The sequence below is a fragment of the Sylvia atricapilla genome, chromosome 5, assembly GCF_009819655.1.
Source record: "Sylvia atricapilla isolate bSylAtr1 chromosome 5, bSylAtr1.pri, whole genome shotgun sequence".
Lineage (NCBI taxonomy): Eukaryota > Metazoa > Chordata > Aves > Passeriformes > Sylviidae > Sylvia > Sylvia atricapilla.
In genome coordinates this window covers 24,677,217-24,697,299 of record NC_089144.1, presented here as the reverse complement: position 1 = coordinate 24,697,299, position 20,083 = coordinate 24,677,217, and positions in this window count along the sequence as shown.

The following is a 20,083-nucleotide window of genomic DNA, read 5'->3' as shown; positions in this document are numbered from 1 at the left end:
CAAGTTGCTTGCATCAGTATTTATACATATGCTCACTTAAAAATTCTTCAAAACAATAGATTCGGCTTTAATAACACTTGAATAGAACTATCAAAATTTTTTTCAGTTTTACTCAATTACACTTTTTTTAAATTTGTTTACCATTTTCCCTTTGCACAGCTGAACAGACATTCTGCATAATAAAAAATTACAAAGAAATACAGAATTAGAAAGGATAACCATGATCCTGAGAAAAGACCAGAAATAATACTACACACTTCTATCCATTAAAAGTGATCTCTCTTGAGATCACTGCAATCAAATCAACATGCATATATGTACTCTAAAATTAATATTAACTCTTTTGTACATGAAAGAGTAAATAAATGCACAGAGAAATATCATCCAACCAATTTTAAAAAATATCAACAGCAGCAGGCATTCATTCACACCTCAAAACACCACCTCCCTTTGTAATAGGTATGGTCACTAAAATTGCTGCACTTTTGCAGCATTGCTGCACTTTTGCATTGCTGCACTTTTGCAACAGAGTCCAAGTTATAGCTCTGAACAACTGCTCACCATCCACAAACTGCACAGACTTCTTGAGGTGCCTCTTGAGGACAGATCACTTTTTTAGTGGATTGGGCTTCATAAACTGAGTGGTCATGCCAAAATGGCTGATTAAGACTTTGGGCCATCCTTTGATTACAAAGATTACAGTTGCTACTTCAAACAGCTCCCATTTCAGATCAATGTCACATTCCTGCAATTTAACTACCAGAGGAGCACTGCATACACAAACCTTTCTGTCATTTCAGCCCTGTGGCTCTCTCATCTTCCTATGGCATGACTGGTCACAAATGTTTGCAATAATTTTTTCTCAAGTGGCCCCTGAGTAAGCATGATTAATATTTGTTAAATAATAGCAAGACTTGCTTTAAAGATTTTTCTCAAAAGAATTTAGTCATTTAAGAAAAATTCTTCTTGATTCCCCTAAAATTCATAAGCAGATAGATAACTATAAAAGCAGTTTGCATTTGAAGCGGTTACATTTTTGTACACTATTGCAGTACTTACTTTTGTTTAATCATTGTAGTATAATTTTAATTATGTTTCTTTAAACTAATTTTCCATTCAAATAAAAAAGACTAAGCCATGCAGTAATGAATATGAGATGAATTATTTTGATGTAAGCCCTAAAGTTAATAAATAATATTCCATTACAATATTGATATAAAATCTTAAATACAATGTTTGGATTTTCCCCTGGTTTATGTTAGGAAGATATGCATAATATATAAGGTTGCAAAAATTGCATGTGTATTTGGGATTCACTTACATCATTATTTGACTCAACTTAGAATTCTTTGTTAGTTCTAGAAAGTGCACAATGCGCTGTTAGTTTAAACTGGTTTATCATGTGTAAGGTTTATCATTTTATACATGTAAAATCATAAAAAACAATTCAGATACTTATGCATTCATTTAGTCCTTCATACTTAAGCTCATATTGAAAATTAAATACTCAGAATTATTACATAAATAATAATCTAATGAAATCTATTGCAAGTCAGTTTAACCATAGCATTATTATTGGGCAAAATCAAATAGATTAAGGAAAAACAGATATGTCCCGCTGGATGGCTGGAGCAGGGATTCTCTCTGTACCCTCACTTTCTGCTGCTCTTTCAGAAGCATCCATGGAGAATTCATGATTAGCTGGACTCTACATCCACTGACTGAATCCACACAAGGTGACCATTACCCAGAGCCCTGCAGTACCTAAACCGATGAAGATCTCTTTCCAGCAGTGGAGAACTCTGCAATTAGCAGCTTTGAAAACACAGATTCTTTATGTGGCATAAATGGAAGTGGGATAAACATATAGGCAACAAGTGCATTTATTGCATTTCACCTCTCCTAGTTTTTTTTACCTTAAATGAAGATGATGAATCCTTTGTAAACAATGAATTTCTGCCTTAGAATTTCTACAGGACTACCTGAAGCTTAAAATCAAGAATATTGTATACTTTTAATTAAATGGGAAACATAAGAAAGCTGCTGTGCTCAAAATCTGTACCACCTTGTTTCAAATTTGTTTTCAATAAGGAATTTTTAAAGGTATGCAACAAGAAAACTGCTGAAAAGTCAATGGCTTGCTTTTATTTTCCTCTGGGCCCCAGACTGCTAGTGGCAGACCAAAATCTCTGTGTATCCTGTTTTCTTAGTGAACCATCATCACAGGGTCTTCCCACTGGGCAAAGGGAAGATCTGTTAAACACATTCATCTAACTACTGATGAGATAAAAAATAGTTTATCAGAAGTGCTTATTTAGTATGATAATCCTTCAGTGATTATATCCTGTCCTGAACTTACACAGGCAGAAAAAGAATAAAAGCTTTACTGATGGGATCTATGTTGCTGTGGTTTTGGAAACCTCTCCACCCCTTTACTGGGCCAGTTACAGTCCTTACAAAGCAGAATCTTTGAGGTTAAAAATGGATCTATGCTTCAATTTTCATCTTTATACGTTCCAAATAAATCTTAGTACTCACTGCTAAAGTAAAGCACTTTTTACAATCAAACCACAATGTAAAGACAAAGCAAATAGGAAATCTATTTTTGTAATCAAATATTGTTACATGTACAATAAAAGAAGGGAGGGAGAGGGGAAATCCATACTATGAGAAAGGAATGTTGAGATTGCAAGTCAAGCTCTCTAAACGTAGAACTTATTTTTCAAACTGTGCATGTAATATGTGTGAACTAGGAGTAAAAACTCAAATCCTCCTAATTTTATAAAACCAGATAGTACAGTGTTTCATTCCAAGTATGACTGATTTATTCCTCATTGGGATGTCGCATGACTTCTGTTATCTTTTATCAGTGGTGTGAAGGTAAGTTTCAACTTAGATTTTCTGAATAATGCAAATAACTTTAACTCTTTTAAGTAAGTATTGACAGAATTGCAAATGTTAAACCTTGAATTGATTTTGATCTTCATTTTAACGATGCACAAGAAGCAGTTAAGCCCTGGCACATGTTGCCCTGAGAGGCTGTGGAATCTCTATTCTTGGAGATTTTCAACACTTTTCTGGACAAGGCCCTGAGAACCTGAAGAAGCAAAAGAAATCTAAAAATAGACAGGGAAATTTGAATTTATAGTCTACATACAGAAACTCTGAACAATCATTATGAAGTCCGGAGAAAAAGATGGTGTCAGGTTAGAAGTTCAGTGAAATAAATGCAAAAAACAAAAGACCTGAAAGATCAGTTCCACATAAAGTAATCTCACGTAAAGTAAAATAACCAATATCAACATGCTGCATAGAGATTAGCTGCTTAGAGACCTTAATCATGCACATATTTTAGACCCACAAAACACAATCCTTCTCAAAGAAAATACAGGAAAAAAAATATCTAGACTAGAAAATTTTTTCTTTTTCCCAATAATCCTGGTATGGTGTCGTCCAGCAGCACTGGGAGACTGATTTTTCAATTCAGATTCTTTTGAGGAATTCCCATAATCTGTGACAATATTTTACCAGAGCCTATGTGGAATTTTAAGATGCAGATGTTAATGCTAATGTACCTTTTACTGCCACAACAGTCTGAATATAGGGTCACTTCTTTTTTTTGTCTCGGTGGGTCAATGAATATCAATACTTTGCTTAAAGCAGAAAAGCATAAAGGCTTTTAGGATAGCACATCCAAAAACCTGGCACATCTCTGGAATCTGGATTCTCATCTCTGACAAAAATTAAGCCGTGTGATTTGATAAAGCATCAATTCCAGCTCTCAGCAGACCATTTTCTATTAGATGTCTCTCTGCCATCCTATTGTTTTGTGACATGGATGACCTTGCTTGTTGGTATACATGATTTCTAGGAACCTTTAGCAAAAAATAGGCACTCAGTGACCACCTTATGGTCCAGATCCTGACTCAGACAAACCTCAAACACAGCCCAGGACATAGTTTTGTTCTACTGGTACATCTGCTCTAGTAGTGTAGTCCCTTACCTGGCCCTTCCAGGCAAGTGCTCCTGAGATCACATGTGCAAAGTGTAACTAGGGGTTGAATTTGTGCAGATGAAGGGCTGGTTCTCCTCCCAGACACTGTCTTGCAGTAGATGTAGCCATGTACTTTAAATGTTAATTATCCCAGATTATTTGAGGAATGAAGGACAGCATGAAATCTAGCAGTTAATAGATTATCCATTTCCTTCTAGGTACTGCTTTTGTTTAATGTCTGGCTTTCCTAAACACAGTAAATTTAAAGTCTCCTCAGAACCAGAAACTTCAAGCATGATGGGACACAAAAGCATCCAACAATATGCAAATATTATAACACCACCAGTTCCACAAAGCTGAAACAGAAATGAAAATTTGGATATGGATTTTGTAATCCAGAAAAAGATCCCAGTGCACAGGAAATTGACTGTGCTCATTTCTATTTTATATCTCACTGACAAGCCAGTTCTGGGAACAGGAACATAACAGCCTTTCAGCATTACAGATGCATATTCAGACTTCTTCAATTGCTCTTTCTAATTTGAGCACACATCATCATGTTGTAACACTGCAGTACAGTTGCGTAACTTCTTTTCCCATAGTCACACTAAGTTTGCTTTCATTTCTAATACACTGCAAAATGGCATAGCTAGACTTTCAGTAGTTTATTTACATAAACTGTTTTACTTCACAGTTTGTTGATTGGATTTTTCTTCTGCTAGTACAAAAAATATATAGCTCATCAAAATTAAGAAAAAATACTTATTTAGGGGACCTAAAGAAGGAATGAAAATGCCACTGATATTCCATTAAGCAGCAGCGCTACTACATTTTTCTTAGTGTTCTACTAAGAGCACGTAGGTGACATCTGTATTCCCAGGCTGCTCAGCCCAACATCATTCCCCAGAGAAATAATAGGAAAACTGAAAAGAGATTCAATTAATAAATTATTAAAAGATAGGAATATAATTAATGCTAGTCAACACAGTTCTGTGCAAAATAAGCCTTGTCAAACAAATCTACTTCTGCTCTTTGATGAGATTTTAAGTTAGGTTGCCAAAGGTAACGATGTAGGTATAATACACTTCAACTTTTGTGTGCCTTTTGACTTAGTATCACTCAATATTTTAATTAAAAATATAGCACTGCACAGTATCAATAAAGCATGTTTTAACTGGATTAAGCATTGGCTAACAAACACGCATAAGAGAGTGATCAGCAAAGGCTTGGGCTCAGAAAGAGGGGCTGTTCAGTCTTGTATTACTCAATTTTACCATCAGTGATCTGAGACAAATGAAAAAATAAACTAAAAAGCATAAATATTTTTAGACTAGTGTTCCCATCCAGAGTAATACAAATCTGCATGTACTGGAGGAAGAATAACAGGATGCAACAATGAAGTAAACACCTCAAGCAATGAGTCTGTAAAGAATTTGGGGTCATAACAAGCCACCAACTCAGCAGGAGCATCCCACTGATGTGATAGGAAGAAGGGAAAAATGGCATAAAGAAGATAGTGAATAGGAGCTTGGCTTTACTCTGCTTTTATTTATGGCTCAAGAGAGATCAATAATGGAAGCCTAAAAATATTTCTATCCTAAGTATTTTTTAAACACTGTTGAAAAATAAAAAGTATATAGAAAAGAACTATGGAAGTAATTGAAGACTGAGAAAAGGGTATTTCAATGAAAGCTTAAAGAATTTCAGTTATGTTCTTGTTGTCAGTTTGTGAAAAAAATTGTGAAATTCATGGGACATGCTGAATGTGAAAGCTAGCACAGAAAGCATGTTAAGCCACAAGCTGTAGTGAGACATAGCAGAAACTGTGCATAAACAGTGAAGTACTCAGAAGGAAGTGCTCTAACTACTCTTTCCTCCAAGCGCAGGATTGATGACTTTCTGGGAGAGATAGAGTACCCAAATCCAAGGTATACTTTTATCAGACATATCCTTGGACTCAAAGCTGAGCACTAAGGAAATAACTGCAATACAAAAGGCTGTGGCTTTAGAGGAATTAGAATGAGGGGTCTAGTAACGCTTGCTGTGCTTAAATTTTATGGGGTTTTGGACCTGGGAGCTGGCTATTTGAATGGCAACCTTAGATGTAAATTCACTCTGAATTTAATAAATGCTTGAATCTCTGCTACAAAATAATATGCTCAAAGATGATCTTACCATACTGGACAAAACTCAGCAGACTCCACTGAAGTTTGCCATTTATGCTGGATATTAATTATTTTCAGTGTTTTTAATAGCTTTTGAAGAAAAATTTTTCACCCTGATAGGATTGCATCATTTATCATCAATCCTGAACACAACACCTCTCTGCAAATGAGTGATGGGCCTTAATGTTCTTTTCAGCCACTGGACTAGAAAATAAGCATTTAATTATCCAATCTTAATTATTAAAATGTTCTGTAAGTACCCAGAAATTTTAATTCCATTTTAAGATAAGAAACACAGTCACAACACAGACTATTTTTGCTCTGTATCTGAGGACTTTCAAATGTATTTTAAGAGTTAGGGAAAAAAAAAAGCATTTTTAGTTATTAAATAATCCTTTTTAACATCTATTACAAATGAATATCAGTTGTTTGTTTCTCCTGCTCTCTTTATTAAACTTTTTGAGGAAAGAATATTTGTAAAATTGTTTCATAATAAAATGAAAATTCAATTTAACTTAGGAATTATATACTTCTGTTCTATCCTAAAGACTATCACCAAATACTGTAGCTGTTCACTTTAATGTTTAGTTTATAAAAGAATGTGTGATTATGCCAATTAATTACTTAAGCTAAACACAGTAATTAATTTTTAAATGTGAATATTTTTCCTATAGGAACTTTGATCTGACTAGATGAGACCTTCCCATTAATATGCATGAAGAAAGAATACAAAAGGCATCTAGTCTGGAAACTTTAAGCTGTGTTTAGTTGATGCCTTACAGTAGCTTTCAAGTTAAGGAAAAATTCTCATGTGACTCTAATGCACTATTTTTCATCTTATTTAACCTTTGACATCATATTCATCAGGAGCTTGTGAATATTCTTTCAAGGGTGAAGGGAGTGAAGAAGAAACATTTAAAAGTTCATTGACAAAGACCATGTCTTCAACAATGACCACTTCTTGTGTATTTTTGTATCTCAATGTCTAAAAATAGCTGATAAATATGGTGTAGAGTGGGAGTAATTGGAAATTCTCCATCACATTTCCAAGTATTATGAAAAGCAAGAGGAATGTGGCAGCAAAACAACTGCAAAACAGACTTTTCAGATATCAGTAGTAGGTAAGAAAACTTTCCTTGCGCAGCATAGGCAGCAGAACAGTTGTTTCTCTCAGGAGGAGAAAGGCAGCAGAGCTCTCAGGGCTGTGGCTAATAGAAGCTAGATCTTACAGCTAACCATTTCCTGACAAATCCCTGTGCAGGCACTGAGATTTTGATAACCTTTCCCCATTGTGGTATTCTCTAGCACTCACTGAACATCCATGGAGCTCAGGCCTTTCAGGTATTCCTCTGTGCTAACCTCCTTGTGCAATCAGAAATGAGTTGGGGGAAACCAACTACCTGCACTGAGCAACTACAGAGACATTATCAAAGAGAGCACTTCCATTTGCACCCGTGTACCTGAGACACTCTTGGCTTCTTAATTGAACTCCTGCAGTTAAGATACACACAGCTCTGATGGCTCCTTATCCATCACCAGCTTGACTTCTGAAGAAAGGATCCCTAAGGTCTTAAGGCCAGCTTGTCATGTTTTAAAATAACAATGAGTCTCGATGACTTTGTGGTCTTCACTGGCAGAAAAGAACCAAGTTTTTAACATTGCACTATAAAAACATCTTATAAAGTTAAGCAAAGCAAACTACAGGAAGTATTTTTTACAAAACCATCCCTTTGATTCAACTTGGAATTTAAACTGAAAATCTAAACTGTGAATAAAACCAACCACTACAGGTAATAGGCCATACAAGCATAACAATGGTTCACAATCAAATTAAGAAACCCCAGCTAATATCCTTATTTTGACTCTGCACAGTGACCCTGTCCATGCTCTCACTGATTCATGAAATCTCTGAATATAATAAATCTTTACTGTTCCAGTTCCTCTTTATTGTTGGTGTTATTACAGGACAGTGAATATGACTATTGCATTTCAAGAATGTAAAAGAAACTTTTTGTATGGCTAGCTACATTTAAAGAGCTAGGTCCTGATACCTAGTTTATTTGACTACTTGTCTCTGCCTCCAGAAGTTATTCAAATTAGGTCATCCACGAAGTTGCTATTAAATGGAGAAGAGTGTACCACAAACAGATCCAAGGAAAATCAGTTTTGAATATAGAAAGTACAATCATCTCCTTTTGAATTAAAAATGTTAATGTCATTGAATTTCCATCATTGTGGGTTGTTCAGTCCTCGCAGGAGAAACAAAATAGCAACATTAAAAGTTCTGTATTTGTCAACTCCAATGACTAGCACAGACACATAAAAATTGCAGTTATATCAGGATGGGAAATCTGTAACCAGAATGATGCATTTTATACAGCAGTTTCAGATTTTCTGATAAGTGTCATACATCTAAAAGAAATCTACTCCAAAATACAGGACTCATATAACACAGGCTAATATAGAATAAGGACAATTCTTGAAGACACAAAAGCTTATATTTCAATTTCAGCATTTTTAACCATTTAACTTCCAGTGAAAGCACTCAGAGAAGACAAAAGATGACTACACCCATGTAGTCTGTTTTGTTATCCATCTGTAAAGTTTGCAATATAGGTCTGACATTGGAGAAATGTAGTTGGTATGTGTACTACATTTATGTGTAACAATAATTTCAAAATATTTTGGTTTGTTCTTTGATTTCTATTTTTTTTTCATGTGGCAACTATATTTTTTTTTCAATTTTATCTCACTTTAAAGGTTAAGAGAACTCAGAAAGAAGTCAGCCTTAAAAAATATGAAGAGGGATCATAAAGTAGCAATTTTGTCATTGTTTGTTGTATACTTTCTCTGGGTCCCCAAGTGAGCAGACATTATATCATTTGAGATTAAGCGATGGTAGTAATATCCCTCTAATTCAGTTACATCCAGCAAAACAGTCCTTGAAGCTAGATCTAAAAGGTGTATTTTCCTGGCCTGTAAAGATATGGGCATCAACTATAATGCAGCAGAAAAGCACTGATGGTAAAAGTGTAAGAGTAGAAAATTGTACTTTTACATTTGAATATGTATCTGAGGGAGGGGTATGTCTTATTGTTCCTACTTCCTAATTCCTTTGGACTCCCTTGTTTTGGCAGTGCAGCTGAAGAACATTTCAAAGCCTGAACAGAGTTAACCTACCTCCAGTGTGCTATTCTTCCACAAAAATAAAGTTTAAAAAGTTCAGTGATTTTGGATCATTTGGTTTGCCTGTTTCTAATATGAAAGACTCATGAATGTGTCCCAAGGGGATTACATCAACATACCCCCCTCCAAAAAAAAAAAAAGAAGCCTATTGGCTGGAAAGCACGTTCAATTTGTTAAAAGTGGTAACAATTTCACCACCAGATGACAGCACTGCTTATTACTACCCCTTTTTTGTGTGTTTCAGTCCTACCTCATTTTGAAAACAAACTATAAAGAAATATGCACCCCTCAGCCCACACACTGCAAGAACAGAGGAAATAAAGTCAGTGCTATAAGGTGATTTGGTGAGACAGTCACATCAGGGAGGCTAATCTGTTGGACAAGATATTTTAAGTTTGTGAAGGGTTATAGCTTCTGTAAAAGCACAGACAAAACTAGCTTCAGTCTGAGAAATGTGCTTTCTATTTCTATTTCCTCAGTCTCAGAATGATAAAGAGGGCAAGGGGAGAAACTTTCAAAGGAGGCATCTTAGGTTCAGCTTCACAACACGATTTTTGTGAAGTCAAGGCAGCAATATCATTTTGAGGCAGCTTAGGATCTGGCCACAGAGTGTGCTTTCATACAAAGCGAGCAGATTGGGTTAGCTGACAGCAGTAGGTGATGTTTCCATCAAAACCAGGAATGGCACTTTAAGGATAGTTATATGAGAAAAACTTAAAAAAAAAAAAAAAATTCATATGAGCAGGTAAGGGCAGTTTTTAAAAATCTCCCTGGCTTATTTTGTGTCCAAATGTTTTCTGGATGTAAGTGGCAATGAGTCTGAGCATCTTCATGTCCCAAGGATGCTGCTGACATGCTATTTACAGGGTTAGCAAATGTTGCCTTCATTATCTGAACATCAGCCAAAAATCTGTGTACTCTTTTGGCAATACACTTCCATTTATGGACTGAGAGTAGTAGCAGTGGTTTTACAATGCATTAAGCATGTGGCCCTTGAATTATTTTAATAACTTCAAAGAATTTGTGTTCGTCACTATTCTTAAAAATAATAGTTAAATAAAGAGCCTAGCTCTAAGTGAAAAAAACACATAATATTACCAGAAATAGTCATAAAAATAAATGTCCATTTAAAAATATGTAATTGATTTTGAGGAATATTTTCTGAACTATAATTTGTATGTTTGAGTCAGAAAACATGCATTTCAGACTAACACTGATGAGCATCTGTTGAAGACAAGGCAAGTAAAAAATTTATTCAGGGAGCACTTACAGCATGCAATGCTCCAAACACTTAAGTTTTGCTGTACTCTGCAGTTGACAGGAATGCTCACAAAAATAGCATAATTGGTACTTTCAGTACTGAACTGAGAAAGCAGTCTTGCCTTTTGATGTGTATTTATACTAATCTTAGTTCACAATATGTTCCATTCAGCACTAACTCAATAAGTTAAAAAAAAAAAAAGATAAAATGTTAATACCATTTCTAATATGCAACAGATCAAAATCCAGCCCCTACATTCTGAAATCATCCTTAAAAATAAAAAACTTTGCACCAGAACAGCTGTAAAAACACCATAGATAGAATCAAAAGTCAGCCTAGCAGAAACGAGCACATGTGCTTCAGTGTTAGAGTTGTATTCTATAGCATTTGCATCTCAATTTAGGTTCAAGGAACCTTTTTGCACTCGGTAGACACGATAGAATAGGAGTTGGAAGAGTGATACTAGGCTAAGCTCAAACTACTTAACAGTTTCTAACTAATAACCACTAAATAAAAACATTAATTAACAAAAGATGATTGATTTTACTGGGATTAATCAAGAGAAACTCCCACTTAGTTTAAATGAGAGTTCTGTGTGAATATGGAATTAAAGCTTACTACTGGTAAGCCATTATTAAGAGCATTATTTATAAGCTGTATTGTACAGAACAAGTCTTTCAAATTAAACGATTCTAATGTGGAAAGGAATGTACAACTTAAAAAGAAGTCGTTAGTTGCCTAGAAAAATTACTGTGATATCTATGTTTCTGTGTGAAATATTTTTAGTTGGAAGAAAGAATATTTAATAATGATAGCTATTTTAAAGAGTCCTCTAGTATTTTGCCACAGAATTTTCAGCAGGAAAATGTCACAGTCTTTGCAATGCAACAAAATGGTGTGCTGTGAATGTTAATGGCAAGATTTAGTAAGTGAGTTTATTACTATTAACAAATTTATTTAATTATCAAGTGAGTTAATTAGCATTTTGCAGCATAATCAGTAGGCCACGTTACAGAGAGAAGGCAAATGTTAGTCTCTGTTGTCTGGCTTGAGAAACTGGCAGATAAAAGTGTGATTCCATCACAGGGGCAAAATAAAGTATGAATCAATTAGCCTGATTTTCATCAGAAAGCTAAAAATACAGAAATATTGATTGGCCAGCATCATCACCTACCTGCAGTGCCTGGACTTCTATCAGTTTTATCACCTCTACACAACAGCATTGCCCCAGAGCCTGGGTACCCAAACACAGAAGAGACTAGTACAAATCTGGCCATGAATAATGTATGTCTATGTATATCCAGTCAGTTTGAGGGGAAGAAAGGAGAAATGGTTCATAAGGGCATTTCCTTAACTCTGATGGGAATTTCAGTTAAAGAAGAAATGATACTGAACTTTTAAGGAAAGAAACTTCCTATCTGTGTCTTAAATGTGTTAGCTGAAGAATATGTGCTGGAAGAAATAAACAGAATAACAGTATGGCCATGTTAGCAGTTTCCTTCAATCTTTTTTGTAGTTCTGTCATCACTGTTGCCATTCAAAAACCCACAAAGCCTAAATGCTTTGTGAAACAGAATTCTTCCTATTGTAGTCTTTTGTTATTGTAATCTGGAATGAGATAATTATCTTCAACATCAAGCACTAGGGTTATTCTCAACCTAGTTCACAATCACAGTTTATTCAGCACTGTCTCAAAGTAGTTTAACAACACAATTCACTGAGATTTACTCAGGCTGATCACATTTTCAATTAGCTGGATACAGAGCTTATACATAAGTTAAATTTTGGTAATATTCATTTTTCTCACTCAAGTCCAGATTTTATCCTTAAATTAGTAGCCCTCAGGACCATCCCACTGAATTAACAGATGGATAAGTGCTTGTCAGAGTGAGGAAGGGCTTCTTACAGAAAACTAGCACAAAGTGCAGCATGGGTAAACATGGCTTCAGACTACAGCTGTGCTGGTCTCTGAGATTTTATTTCCTTTTTATTCCTTCCTTGACCACACATGCATGAGTGCACAGCCCACAGTTAGTCATGATGATCCCTTTATTAGGCAGAAGTGTCCTTCTCTAAAGATTACAAAATCCTACTACCTGAAGTGTAAAATTGCTGCTGTCCCTCCTCACAGCTGGATTTCTAGCAGAAGAATTTAGATTGTCACATTAATCCATGAGTCTCCAGCCCAGCAAGTTTAACTTACATTTTAAATTCTTGGAGCAAGATTTTCATGTAGACTACTAAAATTTCATATTCACTTCCAAAAATAAATTTTAAATTATTTTAGATTTTCTCTCTTTCAAAACATTTATAGCGCAGTTCAGTAGAAATTTACATTTAACAAGGTAAACGAAAATATCCTTTTCAGTTATGTCAGCAAACCCATTTTCACCCGTAAGGTCACTTACAGGTTCAAGGTAAACCTTGAACAGAAATGGCATTATCTGCCTATTTACTGGAAAGCTTTGAGGCAATGCTCTGAGTAGCTGGAAGAGGAGGACATGCTGACTCAGGATAAGTAGCCACAAAACAAGAACTGGGTTTAATACAAATATGAAAGAGGAAAACACTATGAACCAATCAAAAATGGAAAATTTAAACCATCTAGATTAAGCTGATAATGTAAGCAGAAAAAAAAATAGGCCTTAATAAAAGCTAATAATACAAAGCAATAGTAAAAACAGTATGATCACTTTCAACTTAGAAGACACTTTGGATCTCCCTCTATTCCTAACCTTAACACTTGAGGGCAAAAATAAAGCCCTTGAGAAGATAATAAGTGGAGTAAAACTAATGTCCTGGCTACAGCTGAGTTAATTTGCTTCTCAGTATCTAGTCCAGTGCTGTGTTTTGTATGTAGTATGAGGATAATGTTGATAATACACAGATAGTTTAGCTGTTGCTAAGTAGCAGCTACTGTAAGAAGAGTAGCTGGAGGGAGCATGGCCAGGACAGCTGACATGAAATGGCCAAAAGACTATTCCACACCACAAAACACCTTTCCCGGTGAATAAACTGGGGAGATTTATCTGCAGGGGGGGAGCCAGTGGCTCAGAAACAACATCATTCAGCAGGTGGTGAGCAACTGTGCTGTGCATCACTTGCCTTGGGTTTTGTCTCCCTCTCCTCTCTATTACAATTGCTAGAAGTAGTATTAGTATCTTCTTGTTGTTCTTTTTGTGGTTATTATCTTTTATTTGCTTCAATTATTAAACTTTGCTTATGTCTTTATGGGTTGTATTTTATTTTATTTTTTTTCCTTTCTGATTTTCCTCCCCTTCCCATCACTGGGTGACAGGGGAAGGGGAAGTGAGCAAGCAGCTGCGTGGTATTTAGTTGCCTGCTGGGGTTAAACCACAGCAACTGTAAAGGAAAAGAAAGATTAGTCTGTCATCATAATGAAAACTAAACAGCCTTAACAGAATAAAAGGAAAACTGAAGAAGACTTCTGTGTATTTGTACAGAACAAAGGGTCCTGATGTTAGACATGAAGCTCAAGACAAAACAGGAGTATATCAGCCAGAAGGTTCTTTGCCAGCATGAGCTAGGAATCATACAAAAGACTACCAGAAAAACAGGGAAGTCATACTCTCAGCAGGGGTTTTGATCATCTTATGGAACCAAAAAATACGTGGTTGTTTTGTTGCTAAGATTTTCTTCGAGGTGGTAAACTTTGAACATTCAGAGGATGGGAAGGCAAGTAATTTAAAGCTTTTATTGTTTCATTGAAGCAAATTTCAACCTATCTATCTCACAAACAAAAACAGTACCAGCAGCATGGTTTCACTGTTAAGACGATGAACACAGAAACCTCTCTCAAACAGATTTTATGTCAAAGTGTGAAAGCTGTGTGTCCACAGTGTAAAAGCAACTGTGGATTGGAGGGGAATAGTGTCTCATGGAAGAGAAGTCCTGGACAGCAATTCATTTTTTTACTAACCATACTTCAAATACTGAGCAATAAGGGACCTGTGATTCTTTTTTTGGTGAGGATACATTAAGAGTCATAGAAAATTCCAGTTAATATTTTAATCTTGATTCCTGTTTACAGGTTTCAATTTCAGTGTATGGGGTGTCCAGTAGTCCTAGGATTTAGATTACAGCAAAGAGAAGTATGTATTAGAAGAGAGGTGAACACAGATAATAATTTCCTAAATCTACTTTTAAAGTCCACCATTTGGGGGGTCTGATATAAGGCGCTCTGCGATTCATTCATGGGACAGATAGAGAAAGAAGTCTGCACAGAAGCAGACTTCAGCAGCACAGAAGCAAGACTACAGCACAGAAGCAAGACAAGTTAAAATTATTCATGGTGCCTGTGGCTGCTGTACAGTAAAATTCTAAGTCATTTTAATGTAGACTTCAGATACGGACACTGTCTCTAAAGATAATGTGTGGAGGGTAAGCAAAGGAGAAGGGTTGGTAGGAAGAAAACTGAGGCAAGAAGTGCCTGCACAGCCACAGGAAATGGAAGGCTACATATAATCCTTCACAAATAAAGATTGTTTACATGAATGATTATTTACAGTCTGATCAATGACACAAATTACAGATTCAATTTTATATCTGAACAGTAAAATCAATCAGTATTAAAATAGAGTATATAGAGTATTGCAGATGAGAAATGGGGGGGTTTAGGGGTTCTCTATTAGTGATCAACAGATGTTGAAATCCTCAGGCTGTCTCCTTCCTCCTATGTCTGAACTCAATAGCTTTAGCAACACAGAACACAGAAGGTGGACACAAATGCAGAAAGTGATTTGTGGAGAGGTAAGAAATAAATGTGTTTATTAAATATTAATTCTCAATTATTCCTTCCATTTTTCTGTTTCTCTAGAATTTTTTATAATTGCATAGTTTTTGATTCCACAAATAAATAGGAGGGGGTTTTTACCTAGTTATTTCCAATTCCCAAGTTTCCCTCTTATATAGTAGCTTACTTTATTTCTATTTCCATCCACCTCGTTGGAGGTCAGACAGTGAAAGTTTTGGTTTTATCATTGCTTGTAAGTACAAGATGTCCTTATCCTTGCTAATACCTTTCTAGGCCCTGATCCTACAACTACCTGGAGTTTTCCATTGTAATCTGTGAAGGGCTTTCACTGATTTCAGGGAAAATAGTCATATGGACAATTGCTTGTAAGACTGGAGCTTTAATCAGTAATTGTCCAGAGCATCCTGCCTTAGTGAGCTATGAGCTCACTATGAAAGCTCGCAACACTTCAGTTGTGTGAAAAAGAAGTAATATTCTATCCCTATTTACATTGCTGAGAATTAATCGTGAAACTTTGAATAGCTGAACGATATGTATGTCTTGGAAGAAGTAAGACAACTAACTGGTATTTCTTGGCTTAAGTTAAGATTTTTTAATCACCAGACCATGAGGACGCTCCTCTACACTAGGTTCTTCTTGAATGCAGCAAAACAGTCGTGCCATTCACAGGAAAATCAGTCTTTCCACAATACTTTCCAGCAATTTAAATTACAGCGGATTGGCACTCAAGAATGCTGTGTGTTCCCTGTGCAAGTGTTTTCTCCATACGGCCTTGAGCAAGACTTTGAATCTATTTTCCTTGAACAATTTGAATAACAGTATCTATTTATCACTATTAGTATCTCTTTTTCATCTTGGAAAATTCTGAGGGCAACAATTATTCCAGTCCCCTTGGGACAATGTCATCACCTCTTCACTGAGAACGTGAGTTGAAACACTTCTTCTTCTTTTACTACTACTACTACTATTAGTACCACCACCAATAATAATACCTCACTTATTTGCACTAAAAATAAAACAAATAGATTAGGCAACTTTATTTTTCAAAATAAAGTGTAAGACTCTGAGACTACTTTAAATATAAAAAATCAGTCTTTTCTCTTATATAATAACCTATAAATCCCTGTTAAGAAATTAGTAGTTTATACACAAGAGTAGACTTGTGCAATTGTAAGATTTACTCTTTGAGTTTATTAGAATAATAATTGTTATGTCACAAGAAAATTCATGGCAGCCAGGAATATTTTTTCTTTTTATCTAATGAAACATTATCATATCTTCTCTAAAATATTTACAATATTTTCATCTATAAGGGCTTCAAAAGCATATATAAAACTCTAGATATAGCTTCTCATTTTGTCCTTTTATTGATAGAACTTGATGTTTTTCTCCTTAACTAGAAATGTCTTGTCTGCTCATGTTTATGCAAAACAGATTTTTTTGGAAGAGAAGAAAAAAAGAGGTACTGTAACATCAGAAGAAAACATCAAAGGACTAGTGGCAACATCTTAAGGCTTTTATCAAAGTAGTGAGGGAATGCATTAAAGCAACAATATATAAAGCAAAAAAAAGATGGGCTCTATCAAATTCAACAGTATGTCTGATAAATATAGAGGACACATTTTTACATGCATTCTTTGTTTTAAAAGATAGAGTTTATCAGTGGCTTTGCTTTCAAAACTATGACAGAAAAAAATATTTATACATGGGTCTTTAGGTTGTGTCATTTAATGCAGCAGCAGTGGAGCCACAGGCAGCCAAGCCCACTTACACCTGATGACAAGTTACACTCTATATTTTTCGAAATCAATGTCTTCAACACATACAGAAAATGTATTTTGGGCTTTTTATTCCCTTTCACTTTTGTAAGTGAAAGGGAATAAAAAGAGTTGTGTAACAAACTACTGAGACTTGGCCTAATGAAGAAGTGTAGATAGCTCTAGTAGCTCAGAACAAATCGGTTACGAAATGGTGGAGCAAGTCCACAAAATAACTTTCTGTCAATTTTTCCCCAAAAATGTTTCAAGAGTCTCTAAGTTGTCATCATTTATTAGGGAAATGTTTATCCTATTTTACCCTAAAACTTAAATTTAAAATCTTTGTTTATACAAGCAGCACCACCACATGATAAATTCCTAAAGTAAATTATAGCCTCACCTTGACTCCTAACCTCTGTGCAGAGCACAGCTGCCTGTTCTGTTCAAATTCATTTGTTTTGCACCCTACTGTAGGAAAAAAGGATAGGTAATGAATCTAGCTCAGGAAGGCATGGCTCCACTCCCCATCCTTGCAGTAGTAGTTAGCTCCCAGTCCCAGATAAGCCCATCATCCAACACCACTGTTTTGGTGCCAGCAAATCCATCAAATGCTCCTAATATCTCACTAATGTTGCCATTACTATGCAAAAATTCTTATTGTATTGATGGAAAATAAGCATTCAGAAGTTTTACAGCTAAGATAACTAAGAGCTCCTACAGAGCTAGTTCAGATACAGTTAAAATTAAAGCCTAGTTCTATGTGCATGTGTGTGTATACATGCATATATATATATGTATCTGTGTATGAATGGATGTATTTTAAAAGCCTAATCTTAGTCACAGTGTCAAGAGTTCAGGAGTAAGCCTGCCCTTCATAGCAGCAATAGCAGCAAGACAATATACAGGGAGACATAAGAACAAATAACTTCCTTAATAAAATTCTTGTCCATTTAGTTTATGTCCATATAAAAAAATGTTCTGGGTCTAATTCTGGCAAAGTATTCCTGCTGCATCATCATTACTGCAGTTATTTTTTTGTAAGATCCTTGAACCCCAGTCAAGAAGAACCAGGAACAGCTAACAAATGTTCAGCATCACTAAACTCCCTCTGCATATCTGCTTGACTCCCCACTGATGTGCCATGCTGCTCTGGGGAGGCTGCTGTGGGGATGTTAAGCTGTTGATTTCTATTGATTTGCAGGTTTTAAAACATATTCTATGGGTTTGTAGGCTTAAAGTTCACAGGCAGATGCTTGTCCACGTGGAGGTGAAAAGCAGTAGATTAAAACTAGAATAGGGACTTCGACATCACAAACCTCAACTTCCGGAGTTTTACTGAAAGGATAGAATTAAAAAAACAATCTGATGATTCATCTTCACTGTGCCATTTTTATTTGCTTTTAATAATGGCTTCTCTTTATATTATAGGACGTGACACAGTTAGGGTGTATTTGAGACTGGCAACAGTGCCTGTATATTCAGGTACCAGAAGGTTTTTCTGGAGTAAGAGGCTAAAATTCAGGGATTAGTTATTATTCTTGAAAACATAACTGAAGTTCATAGGAAATTCAGGATATTTGCTTATATGCATCAGATATCCAGACTGATGAATGCTCACTACAGAAGGGAGTTGTGGACCTTCCTTTCTCATGCTTCTGTGAGCCCAATACAAGATGAATTTTTTTGCACATCATAACTCATGATAAGTTCTCTACCCATTTATACTACTTCAAAATATCAGCAGGCAAAATCTGTCCATTAGAGCTTGTTATTATTTCTGTATTGCCTTATAGCAGCACAAAGCAGTAGTGGAGCACATGAAAGGAATGAAATGTGATTCCAACACATCACACCATTTATACCTGCTTCCAGGCATCTTGTCACCCCAGTAGCTGCCACCTCCTGGATACCTATAACTGCACCCCTCAGTAGCCGTGTTAGTCCTAAAATCATGTGACATGTCAGAAACCCTTCACACTATACATTTTGCAAACTTGGAAGAGAATTTCAAGCTCCATCCCTGGTGGCATAGTCAGCCAATAGTGATAACCAGCACGTGATGGTAATACAATGTGTAACATTTTCTGCTTTTTTGGATATGCTGGAATATTTAGGGCTCCTAGAGTGAAGTTCTGATTTTGGAATAAATTCTGAAACTTGTTTCTGTAGTGCTGGTAAAAATCCAATATATAAAAACCTCTGTGTTAAAACCGATGAACTCAAAAGGGATGAGAAATTTAACAAACACCCATTTCTGTCTTTTAGAGTGCTTGACTGAGGCCTTGCACATTTATGAACGATGTAATAATAAATACAACTCTGAAACTAACAAGAGAACAGAAACAGTCTGAGAATACACATTCCATGTCTACTAATTGCCTTGCTATATGGTTCTCCGTGTTCGTGGGAAGTCATGTTTTAGAAACGTTCATGGAGATATCCAGCAGAGAACATGATATTCTTTCCAGTAGGCTTACTCATAGACTGGCAACAGCTAATGAAATAATGTCAACTTTTCACAAATATTCCGAGCTCTTTTGTTAATTAAAAAAAAGAAGCCATTACAATAGCCAGCCATTATGTAACCTGGCACCAACTGCTCAACTTTTCTTACAGAAAAAAAATTGTGTGCAAATTGTTTTGCTCATGAAAGTGATACAGATGTAGGAAGAGTCAGACAGACACCACAACACTTGCATCCCACCCCAGGCTCCCCATGGAACACCAGTTATTCAGTTACCAGGGCTGACCTCTACAACCCACACAACGTTATGCAGTTCTGCACAGCAGGGTTACATGGATAATGGTTAACATAGGTAGACAATTTTCCAAAACTACAGCACATTTGTAGAGCTGCATCTTTCAATGCAGGAATGTTGAAACAACAGTACTCAAAAAGATTGAGACTAAAATATCTAATATTGTCTGTTTATGGGCTAGTTTAGA